Here is a 12,928-nt window from a genome sequence, read left to right on the forward strand (position 1 = left end):
TGGGGGGATGGTTGTGGGGTTTTTTTTGTTCAATTCTGTTCTTTAGTTATTAAAAAGGAGACAGGGAAAAAAGATGAATGGATGACACAAAATACAATCCTTTTGTTGCCAAAGACATCCATACTCCACACCCATTGGTACTCAGGCTATTAAGACAAACATTTTCTTTCCTTAAAGGTAGGAGACAAGGATATTTTTATGACAATGTGACAACGTAGACTTTCAATGGATCATTTTCTCCCACGAGAAATTCTGTATATTTTATCTAGAAGTGGAATAGGTATGAATTTGAATGTTTATGTGTTAATTAATGAAATTATAAAGTTCTTTTAAAATTAAGTCTAATGTTGACGGCAAGAAATCAGAAAAAGAAAATTCCAGGAAGGAAAAAAACAAGAGTAGTCTTCCCTCGGAAAACATTGCACAGGCTGAATGCATGCTTCAAAGACTGTTTTATTCAAAGTAGTAGTAGTAGTAGTAGTAGTAGTAGTAGTAGTAGTAGCAGCAGCAGTAGTAGTAGTAGCAGCAGCAGTAGTAGCAGTAGTAGTAGTAGTAGTAGTAGCAGTAGTAGTAGTAGTAGCAGTAGTAGTAGTAATAGCAGGAGTAGTAGTAGCAGTAGCAGTAGTAGTAGTAGCAGTAGTAGTAATAGCAGCAGTAGTAGTAGTAGCAGTAGTAGCAGTAGCAGTAGTAGTAGTAGTAGCAGCAGCAGTAGTAGTAGTAACCAAAACCAATGATTGGCACAAGGACAAGATAGAGCCAGTGTGATTCTCATTAAACCTAGACGATATGCATCATTAAGCTGTGTCCTCTTAAAGCAACTTCTCATCTAGCAAAACTTTGGGGATTTTGTGTATACACAAGAAGCTCCAAGTGAGCGTCTGCAACGTGATCAGTTCTCTGCTGTTCATAACAAGGTCTTGGTCTCTGCTCTCCAAGCTCGGGTTCCTGACAGCACTCATCCTCAGTATTGTTTTTGGCTTCTCACCTTCTCAAAGACCTCTCGGGCATCTGACTCAACGCTGTTGGCTCTTCCTATTTTGTGTTTATGAGATATAAAAACTTTAATTAGAGTGATGGAGAGATGGCTCAGTGGTTAAGAGTGTTTGCTGCTCTTACAGAAGACCAGAGCTCGATTCTCAGCACCCACATCAGGCAGCTCACAATTTCCTATAACTCCTTCCTAGCAGATCCAGCACCATGTAAAGAGCTTCACAGACAGCGACACACATGTAGCATATACGTGCACACAACAGACATGCACGCACGCACACACACACACACACACACACACACACGTCTCTAGAAAAATAATTTCAGTTCTGATTTAGCCCCATTTTCCAAGACTAACAGCATCCTTTTGTGTGTCTTGACACTTGCCCTCTAAATTCAAGTACAGTCAACTGATGTGTCAAGCTTACATCTGTCCAATACTCAGCCTAAAGCAGGAAGCATCCAAGAGTCCTCCCCTAAAAAAATTCTAAAAAATTTTCAGGTCAAGAGAGAGTAGTCGGCTACCCTGTGTGGTGGAGGAGGCAGGGGCAGAGGGCTTGTCCTACATACACTGAGAGGCAAGCAGAGATAAATAAGAGATAAAGGAGCAAGAGGAAGAGAATTAAGAAAAAGAAGACAGTGGTGAGGGGTGGAGGGGACCAAACACACCACTGGTGCCCTGACGCCCTCACAAAACAAGAACAAAATAGGATGGGCACCATGGCAGGCAAACAGGAAACACTGTGGCATGCTGAGTGCTCTCCACAGCTAAAAGGGCCTCTGGTATGTCGGGCAAAGCACAGTCAAATCGTGATTTCAGGTTGTCCAAACGTTGCTCTGCACACATCATAGCAACCCGCCCTCTGTCGATGACAAAGCATGTCACTATTTCCTATTTCCACTGTACGGAGTCTTCAGTCTTTCTTTACATGTATAGTCCTCATTTTCTTTAAAGATTTGTTATCTTTATATGTGCAGTTTATCCCTTTCCCATAACTGGAATGATCTTCTGCTTCTGACCTGGTATCTTTCTTGGTCTCTGGGTTCCCCATAATCCGTGTGTGTGTGTGTGTGTGTGTGTGTGTGTGTGTGTGTGTGTGTGTGTAAGTACATACGGATGTGTGTGCACATGCATATTAGAGAAAAGAGGTATCATTCTAGGACCCAGGAGCTATGCAGTTTGTTTCTTAAGACAGGGTCTCTGAGCTGGACCTTGCTGGTTTGACATCAGTGAGTTCCAGCAAAGGCCAAGGATCCACCTGTCTTCACCATTCCTGAGCTGAGATTACAAGTGTGTACCACCAGGTTCTGCTTTTATGCAGGTGCTGAAGATTGACCTCACATTCCTGTGCTTTACTTACTGAACCATCTCCCCACCCTCTTGTCCCAACCCCTCATAATCTTTCTTGAAGCTTAGTGCATCTAAACATTTCAGTAAATGCTGTTGTTCTTCAGGATGAGGAAAAACAAGTTACACTGTGTATCAGGAGTTAATGGAATATCCCCAGGCAAGATCATCACAGCTGCTCCCTTAAGTACCAAGAATTCCTAAGGAATGACTGATGGATTCTATCTGGAGCCAGGACAGCATTCATGAGGAGGACGTCTGGCCCTACCTGACTGTCAAGCCAGTTCCCATTGGCTAACCAGTCTGAACCAGCCTGAGTTTCTTCCTCTTTCTCAGTATGGCATGGCTCTTGTTGATTCTATGGTTGAAATTTTTCCTCTGATTCAAAAGAAGTCATTCTTCATGACCCAGAGTCTATGAAACACAACTTCTGCAAAATATGACAGCCTCAGTCAACTCACAGACTCCTCAGAGCCTACTGTTAATAACACTGCTCTGTCCTCGGTGTCTCAGTTGACTTACTCTGTGTCTGTAAACTGGGTGTTCTGTGAATTGTCTTATGATCTTTGGTCTGGTCTCCAGGCACATAGAGAAGACACTGCTTACAGCATGATATTGTGCTTTTCAGGTATACAATGACAATAAGTAAAATATATTGTCCCTTAAAGTAGTGGAAACAGTGGGAGTAAGACACATACCTAAGTTTCTCTCTCAGTCTCAGACACACACACCACCACCACCACCACCACCACTACCAACATCACCACCACCACCACTACCAACATCACCACCACCACCACATGTTGTTATTTAAAATTAACAGTAACCCTATGAGGTATATACTTACTTCTATCAACCCCATACCACAACTTTAAGTATGTTACACCTTTTCCCCAGGGTTGTTGACTTAGTTAGGATATTAGGCCAGATGCCTCATCCTCTCTAACTCAGTATATATAGTGCTACATATATAACCTAAACAATACAGCAGTCCCTGTTCTTTTCAAAAAGCCTAGCTCCCCATTCTCTGTGGCCTTTATCAACCCTGTCCTTTCTCCTTTCAATGTTGATTATTTCCAACATACTGGTGATAAGCATATGTCGGCAAGAATGCCAGGCCCCGCCCCCTGCTGTTAGTATGTAAACAGCACCACACTATACCATGTATCCCAGCAAATGTGTACAGCAGGTCATTTCACTCATCAGCATGTGGATTTGTTGTTCCAGACTTCTGAGTCAGTCAGAATTGGAACACGTGAATGGATGTGTGTCAGTCTTCTGTACAGCAGAAATGCCAATGCAAACAGCACCCCGTGGTAAGAACTACACGTGCAGCAGTCTATGCACAAGGCTTATGTCACTTGATTCTCACAAGCTCTCTCCCAGATACACATAACACAAATATTGTAAGTTGCCAATGGAGGGAAGTTAAGTAATTTACACAGGGTTAATAAGTTAGTTATTGCTATAGCGTTTACCAGAATCAAGATTTGTGTTTATTTTGTTCAAATTTTCCCTCATGCTAGGAGAGGAGGGGTGGAACTGAATCAAGCCAGTCGCTCGGCCATGCTTACAGAAGACAGCAGGAGCCTTCAGCCATGTGGAAAGTTCCTTCATGAGGAAGAGGTTCCTAGCACAGTCCTGGAAGACAGAGAGAGAATAGGAGGGGAGAAGAAGAATTAAAGGAGAAGAAAGGGGCGGTGGGTTGTGTCAGGAACTAGCTACAGCTTGGGAATTAGCACCAGGTACTTTTCTTCAATGTTCTTGCTCAGAAAACAAACCTGTTTGAAACACCGAGGACTCCACATATATTTGGTTAATAATTTACCAGCTGAAACCATTAAAGATGTTGACAAAAGTGTTCCCATCTACTATGGGTGTCTATGGGGTATTTGAAACCACTCATTGTTACCTTAAACACTCCCAGGTAATTGCTGAGTGTCCCAGCTCAGGGGCACCAGCAAAGGTGTCTTGGACTAGCAGTGGAGAGAACCTGGGTTTAAGCACACAACCACGCTGATTTCTATACACAGGTGCTTTGTCACTAACTCACAAGTGTTAGCTCAGAACTGTGATGTATGAGGCAAATAATGTATGCCAAAGGATGAAAAAATAGAGCATGACTGTTCCCTTGGGGGTTGACCAACCCTTTCACAGGGGTCACCTAAGACCATCGGAGAAGACAGATATTTACATTGTGATTCATAACAGTAGCAAATTTACAGTTATGAAATAGCAACAAAAATAATTTTATGGTGGGGAGACACCACAGCGTGAGGAACTGTGTTAAAGGGTTGCAGCATTAGGAAGGTTGAGAGCCACTGCCATAGAGTGTCCGTTAAAGTTCTAGATTCTTGTTCCATTTCTACCATTGGTAGAACCAAAGGTGTACCATTGGTCCACCTTTAGACCAGTATATCAGTTAGTATGTGTTTAGCTGAAAGGAACAGAAAGTACATCTAAAAGCGTCTAGAACAAAAAAGAGCGTGTTCCATTGTGTGCAGCTTGGAGCCGAGTTTCAGAGGCTCCACTGTGTTTAAAATTGTCACTCCATGCCGTGTGACTGCCTCTGTGCTTTGCCAGATCTTATAAACCATCTTCTCCAGTGGCCCTCGGGTAGCTACTAAAGTATCATTGGCACACGGGAACAAAACAATCCAGAACGTGTAAGAGAGTATCTAATTTCATATCTGAGAAGGAGGAGGAGGAGGAGAAGGACGAGGAGGAGGTGGGGGGGAGGGGGTTTCTAAAGAGCTTGGTCAAAGCCTGACACAAGCCAAAACATGAACCCAGTCACTTAGCAAGGCCCATGGATGGAATCTGCATAAGTTCAGGAGTTGGCACTAAGGGGCTGCCTTCAAGCACATGGGCAGGCACTCTAAGGAGAGTAAACCAAGTAAAGGAGGTGACAGGTTAATTTTGAAAGAAAAAAAACAAGCATTATCTTCCACATTAAGGCAGCTCCTGAGGAGTTGGGCATTTAGCTCAGTGGTAGAGCACTTGCCTAGCAAGCGCAAGGCCCTGGGTTCCTTCCCCAGCTCCGAAAAAAAGAAAAGAAAAAGAAAAAAACAAAAAACAAAAAACAAAAAACTAAGGCAGCTACTGGCTTTTTCGTGACTCACCTGACTCCTATCACAAGGGAAGAAGTAGACTAGAGGTCCCCTGCCAATCCAAATTCCATAACTCAAAACTAACGAGTCACCCTCGCTTAATGCCAGAATCAGAATCATTTAATGATATAATAGACTTTCCCAGAAAAATCAAAAAGCTCTTTTATCAGAAAGGTAAACTGAGTCAGGACCTAACAGTAAATAGTTCATTGCTCTGCATCTCCCCAGCTCCTGCCCCAACCAAGAGTTCAAGGAGGCAAGCTATGGTTGCCCACAAATTCTTATGTCTAGAAGAGAAACAATGACGGCGGCAGCAGCCACCAAACTGTAGTGTTGCAGTGTATGAACCACACCTCGTACAGCAAAGGTCTACTCCGGCAAGGGAGGGAACACTTGAATTTCTATTGATAATTCTATTGATAATTAATTGATACTAATAAGTGTTGCTTTATAATGCTTTAATACTTAGAATATAATATTAATAATATTACTATTAATAATACAATAGTATAATGCTTTATAACACATTATGAGAGTCGCACTTGTATATGATTGACAGCTATGCAGAAAGGGAGGGGAGCAGATAACTTTAAAAAATGTTTTTGCTGTTATTTTTGAAATTGTACCCCAATGGCATTTCTCCCTTCCCTTCTTCAGAACTCTCCCAAGTGTCCCTCCAAACACATGGCCTTTTTCTTTTTTTCATTCATTGATCCTGTATCCAGATACAGATCATCTTTTTCTGCAAAGAATGTGAAGCTAAGGACTTTTTAAAATCAGGCATAAAGCTGGGGTCGTCTGATTCCCCAGCTACGTGTACAAAACAACCACCGCCAAACAAAACAAAGAACTATTAGCATTTCAACCGGACCGCGGAAGTGGATGAGAAAGAGTCCGGGCAGAAGCTGGATTTCTGACTGTTAAAGGGGGTTAGAGTGCTCCAAGGTGCAGCAAAACAGATCCCAGCCTGGTCTGTAATGTGCTGGTCTTTCTTTCACAGGCTCTCTGACCTCTGTTTACCAGAAGGCTTCGACACTTGTTTTCCTCACCCGCCCCCATTTCCTGGATTAAGAGGTGTTGGGCCTGTCCTATGAACAGCGACAACAATCAGAAGCCAGAGGTTTTCCTTGCTGCTCATCACTAAGCAATAAACACGGAGTTGGGGAGGGCTGCAAGATTCCTGGGGTCTGGCACTGAGGAGATGCGGACCGATGAAGTTGCGCTACCAGAGAGTATTAGGGGCTACACAAGAAAAGGACAAAAAGTAGCCACCGACTGCAAAGAAACTTCTCGAAGCCCTGGTGTGTAAGCCATGAGGGAGAGAGGAGCAGATCTAGTATCAGAATGAGGGGAAAAAAAGGCAAGATCTTCCACTATCCACCCAAGGAAAAGGACGCCAGTTAAGCAGAAGTTTTTCTTAGGATTCAGCTTCCCTGCCTCTTCCTCGCTCTGGTTTCACTGGGCTGGGAAGACGCAGTCTGGGTATGACCTGGCACTGGCTTTTCCTGGACATACCAGCCTGCCCGTCCCAGTACACCTAGGGACACAGAACAGGGAAATGTACAACCCCCACGGCTGCTGGGGAGCTTGACAGAAGGGGTGGGGGTAGAGGGTGTTGCAAAAGGAGCAATCAAGAATGATATCGTAAGAGGGGGAGTCTGGAAGGGAGAGAACTGCTCAACCCAACATACAGGCCACTTAGGTTTGAAGGGGTTTATTGGGCGAGTTTAATCCCACAATCTGCTATAAGCAAATTGTAACCTGATCCTAAATTCATTCCAACGAGACCATAATTTAAAGGCCATAAAGTTCTGCTCAGAAAAAGGCCTCCCTTCAACCTTCTTTCCACTCCCACATTTACTTCTCGCCGCGTAGACAAAGGCTTGGTGCTTTAACTCTCCGGTGCAGTGGAAACAAGAGTATCTGTAGAAAATGACTCAGCACAATGGCGCTTGAAGTCCACCCCCCACCCCTCTACTTTCAGAAGAAACATGGCTCGATTGCTTAATTGTTCCTTCCTGAACTGTAGAAGAAAAGGATGCAGGACGACTCCGGGAGTCAGAAGGGCAAGATTGGAGCCTTGGCAGATACAGAGAAAATGGTTTTCTGTAAGATAAACAAGGATTTTTTTTTTACCATCAAAATAGAAAATCCTTCAAAGCACTGTGGCGCTTACTCTCCAGTTAAGACAGCTAAGGAAGGGAAGGAGTGGGAGAGAGTTAATCTATATCCAGAATTCTTAATTAGATGGTTAAAAGCAAAACAAAACAAAGAGGAAAATAGCCTTAGCTGCCCAGCCTGGGTGTTCAAGTTGAGCAAGGAAAAAAGGACTTTGAACAGAAGTCACGGACACCGGCATACCACCCTAAGCCAGTGCGCTCCTGATAGAAGCGGCTAGCCACTATTCTGGAAACTTCCTGCCCTGCCGAGAGCCTATTAGCAATTTTATCTTGCCCAAACTCAAAGCCAGTTTTGTAAATAAATGGGAAACTTTTTAAGACAAATGCTTAATCTTTTGTAAAGTGTACAGTGGCCCTGATTTACAAAGATTTCCTCTATAATGAACAAGCCGAGGAGTCTAGACTCCTACAGGAAAAGCCCTGATCTTTTCATCCACATTTCGCCTCTCTCACAAACACCAAAAAAATGCTTCCCGGACTCACTTTAACGTGACCTGCTAGGGACAAGAGAAAGAACACCCAGGGTATTCACCCAAGTGAATTTGCAATTTCGCTGATAACTGGGAAGAATAAGGAAACATAAATCAACATATTTAAGTATTATATAACGAGGCGGGTGTGATAGGAAGGCCCCTGACTGGAATAAGGTTTCTGTTGCTGTCATGTGTCTCTCTCAAAGTATATTTTCATTTGTGACTAAAATCCACTGTGATTTAGAGACCTGGTGGATTTGAACTTCGTTTCTGTTTTGTTTTGCTTTGTTTTGTGTTTTCTTAAAGTTAACTGGGTGTTGGTCACTTGTTGAATGGACTCCACCTCGGCAAGCCTCGTGACACCTGCAGAAGCTGCGGCTCAAGACCCTCAGTGCCAGGGCCTAGCCCTGCTCAGATGCCATCTAAGGTCCATCTTGCCAAGGAACAGAGAGTAAATGAGAACGACTGTTCCTTCATTCCCTTTGCGCAACCGTAGCCAGAAAAACTGAAGCGACGGACAAAAAGAGAGAAAGAGAGGGGCCGATAAGATGGGGTGAGCACGCTTTGTTGTTGGTCTATCTTCGACACTACCCATCACTCCCAGCAAACAATGTCTTTAATGCTTTTGATGTGAATGTCAGTTTAATAACAGAGTGGTGTTCAAAATCTAAGATGCCAGTCAACTGCTTGTTCTCTATGCTCCCGTCCAAAACGTTAACCCAGAACTTGATAGACAAAAGTCTGTGAGTTCAAGGCCAACCTTGTGATTTCCAGGATAGACAATGAGAGAACCTGCCTCAAAACACACACACACACACACACACACACACACACACACACACACATACACACACACATACACACATACGATACACACATACACACACACATACACACATACACACACACACACACACACACACACACAAGATCATTCTAGAACAATAATTTTCTAGGCAACTATGACAGCTGAGTTCATCAGAGTGTATCAAACAGCCAGATTCACCAGGGTCAGCTCTCCAGCTCCGACTGGTAAATTAATTATAGCAAAATACAATCCAGAGTCACACCTGGCCCTCATGGCCAGATCACCTGACATGTTTGGGTGAAACCAAATGGACAGGGACTCAAGTTCTAGGCAGTAAGTAAGTCATAACAAGCAGTCTTTTCTTGTCTTTTATTCGACTTGTTACTCCCTTTGTAGAAGTCTGTCTGAGAATGACTGCATAGCTGTTGTTAGGTAAGGTATGCTTGGGCCCTGGACTCAGGGGTCCTTAACTGAGTCCAAAGGAACTTACTCTCGGGAGCAAGGCAGACACTCATAGGCCCAGGGGGCTCATAAACCAACCAACCAAGGACAACAAAAATCAAAAGATATATACACAGGAAATCCCCATATAATTGTAAACCATTTTAAAAGGTAACTCAGAAATAATACGCGAGCCACTGCAAAAGTATGTGTTTTCCGAAGACAAAGAGAGGTCACGGCCCTCTCTCATTGTGTACATGGAGATATAAACACAAGCTCAGAGTCAAGTCTGAGAAGTGCAGTCCATAGCAACAGCAAATTGAGACCTTCAACATCCTTCAGCTTTTTTGAGCTCATCCGACAGACTCACATCAGGTCATCTTCATTATAATAACAGGCAACATTTTTTTCCAGTGCCAATTATGTGTCAGGCCCAATTGCCCAGTGAAGTACGGTTACCTACAGTTGGCAGTTGATAACCCTGGAGCTCTGGGGGACGAAGTACCATAGAGCTGGAATTTGGACCTGTGTCTGACTTCATGAGACCAGATGAGTTTACTTGTGCCTACTTTCCCTGTAAACACACTTGTCTGGGTAAGGCTGTGATCAACTTCATGGGGCTTCTATGGTCAGTTAGGTCCATCTCTGCATATAGGAGTGACTTAAACTCATTCTTAAGAATTTGCTAAACGGGGTTGGGGATTTAGCTCAGTGGTAGAGCGCTTGCCTAGGAAGCGCAAGGCCCTGGGTTCGGTCCCCAGCTCCGAAAAAAAGAACAAAAAAAAAAAAAAGAATTTGCTAAACACAGACAAATATAAATTGTTTCTACAGCCACGCTTGGGGTAGTGGACCATGAGTTCGATACAAAGTGAGGTTGACATTGTCTCCCTTTTGCATCTTAAATGACTGTCATTTTTTTCATAAATGATAAGTAACTTTTATATCCAATTTAGTTACACTGGATATGATTTCACCGGCGTTAACCCTCAAACTATTCTTTAAGATTTTCTTCCATTTTCATGTTTTGCTATTTGTACTATTCAGTGCTTTCTCTATGTTCTTTCTAAATAATTTGGACCAGACTACCCATAAATGTAAATGAGTATATTCTAATTGTAACCCAATAAGACAATGTTTACATTTTTTTTTCTGCTTTCTTCCTGGTATTCAATTTTTGTTTCGCTATGCTAATGTAGCTCTTCCTAGAAGAGTTCCCGTGTTCTCTCATGTTCCCTTATTAAACCAAGGTCTGGATTTTGAGTTTCTTTCTCGGTTTCCATTCCCTTCTCTGGGTTTGACAAAGCCCTGCCGGGAGGAGAGAAACACACAGTTCTGAGTCAGGTTCCCAAGGGTTGAAATCAGACTCGGTGTTTAATACTTGACCAACTTAACCCTGTGATCTCAGTTTCGTCGTTCATAAAAAGATTAAAAGGGCCCCAGTTTCATATGGTGGTTACTGGGCTAAGGAAAGCAATAGACGCAGAGTGTTAAGAGGTGGGTTTTGTTGTTGTGTTGTTGTTGTTGTTGTTGTTGTTGTTGTTGTTGTTGTTGTTTTGAGACATGGTTTCCTGAGTAGACCCTGTCTGGCCCAGAACTCACAGTAAACCAACCTGTCCTCAAACTCAGAAATCCACCTACTTCTGCCTCCTGGGTATTGGAATTTAAAGTATGTACCACAACATCCAATCAAATGTGGTAGGTTTTATGCTGTCACTGAATGTTTTTTGGTTTGGGGGTTTTGGTTTGTGTTTGTGTTTGTTTTTGTTTTTGAGACAGGGCTTCTCTGTATAAGCGCCCTTGCTGTCCTAGAACTTTGTAGATCAGCTGACCTTGAACTCACAAAGATCTGCCTGCCTCTGTCTCACAAGTGCTAAAGGCCACCACACCCAGTTTAATAGTCCTCTGCATTCCTGCATTCTTTTGGTTCGTTTGCTTGGTTTTTGGTTTTGTTTTGCTTTTTAAGACAAGATTTCTCAGTGCCCAGGCTGTCCAGGAACTCACTCTGTAGACCAGGTTGGCTTCAAACCCATGGAGACCTCCCTCCAGAGTGAATATTAGTTTTTACTGTTACCTAAAACCCTGTGAACATCCTGGTTGCTACTCTTCCCCCTCACCCGCCTTGTACAAATGTATGAATTTCCTGTATTTTTTTTTGGCCTGTATTATACTCACATTAAATTACGTGGCAATCACAAATATGAGGAATACATATTTCCTCATAAACAACAGTTATTTATAGAGTTTGGTGAAAGTCAGAGAGTGAACGTTGTTCTCTGTTATGCACAGTGAAATCATCTCTCTTACCTAGCTTTTATTCTCATTTCTAAGTTTCCCCAATTGTGAGTAGCAAGTCTCTCTTTCCTAATGTGAAATTCCCCAGGATGGTCCGTGCAAAACTGAACTATCAAATACAATGTGAAAATCTGTGATTGTACCTCCACTTCTCTCTGTGGGCAAATTTGCATCATAGTATAAGGTATTTATCTGAGACTAGTAATTGTCTACTAAAGAAACCTTTTCTTTCTCTTCTTTATGTAGTGTTCAATGATCCTAAACCGGATAATCAGATTCTAAATCTCCTAGATATGTGCAGAATTTAGTCTTGGGTTCTGAATCTGAATTCTTGGTATAAATGGCACCTTAAGTGAGATTATAGATCTAGCCTCATGGTTTTCCAGTGGTGCCCACAAGCTCATTTAGATGTCCTAACAGTCCTCTTCGCTAACTCAGTCCTCTTGTGGCCATCGACTTAAGACAGCAATATAATGAATTTGGATAGTTTGATACTATTCTTTGATAACAAAGAATAGAGAGGAGATTAAAAAAAGATACCCTAGGGGGAACATATCAAAAGGGTCCTTAACTCTTTTTTTTTTTTTCAACTTTTAAGGGCAACTTTAGTTTCACAGGATGACTAAGAGAAAGTTTCTGATATGTCTCAGCCCTGGAATAAACATTCTCTTGCCACTGTACACATATCCTTCCAGATCAGTACATTTTTTAAACAATCCTAGACTGGGCATCATTATTTCCATATCCATAGTTCCCATTAGGGCCCATAAGTGTGGTTTATATAGCCTGGTGATTTGGTGAAACACATATGTGATAACGGGTCCTTCACTGTAGTAGCATACAGGGTCTTTTTCTCTTCTTTAAGTCCTCAGTACTCCTCCTGTTCTCTCCTTCCTCTGGGCCTGGTAACCACTGATCTTCTTACCATCTCCATGGCTTTCCTTTCCCAGAATGTCATACAGTTGGAATCATAGCACGGAAACTCTTTTTTTTTTTTTTTCCCCTTTTCTTTTTTTCGGAGCTGGGGACCGAACCCAGAGCCTTCCGCTTCCTAGGCAAGCGCTCTACCACTGAGCTAAACCCCCAACCCCATGGAAACTCTTATATCCTACTTTCTTGGAATTCTCAGTATATATTTCAGTATCTATCAAGCTTTTTCATGGATCAGTGAACATTTCTTCACTGTCTGAATATACCAGTTTATCCATTCATCTGTTGAAGAACCTCTTTCTTCCTCTTGCTTCCAACTCCGGGACTTGTAAATAAAGCTGCTATAAATACCTGTT

This window comes from Rattus norvegicus, chromosome 1 (genome assembly GCF_036323735.1).
Source record: "Rattus norvegicus strain BN/NHsdMcwi chromosome 1, GRCr8, whole genome shotgun sequence".
Classification (NCBI taxonomy): Eukaryota; Metazoa; Chordata; class Mammalia; order Rodentia; family Muridae; genus Rattus; species Rattus norvegicus.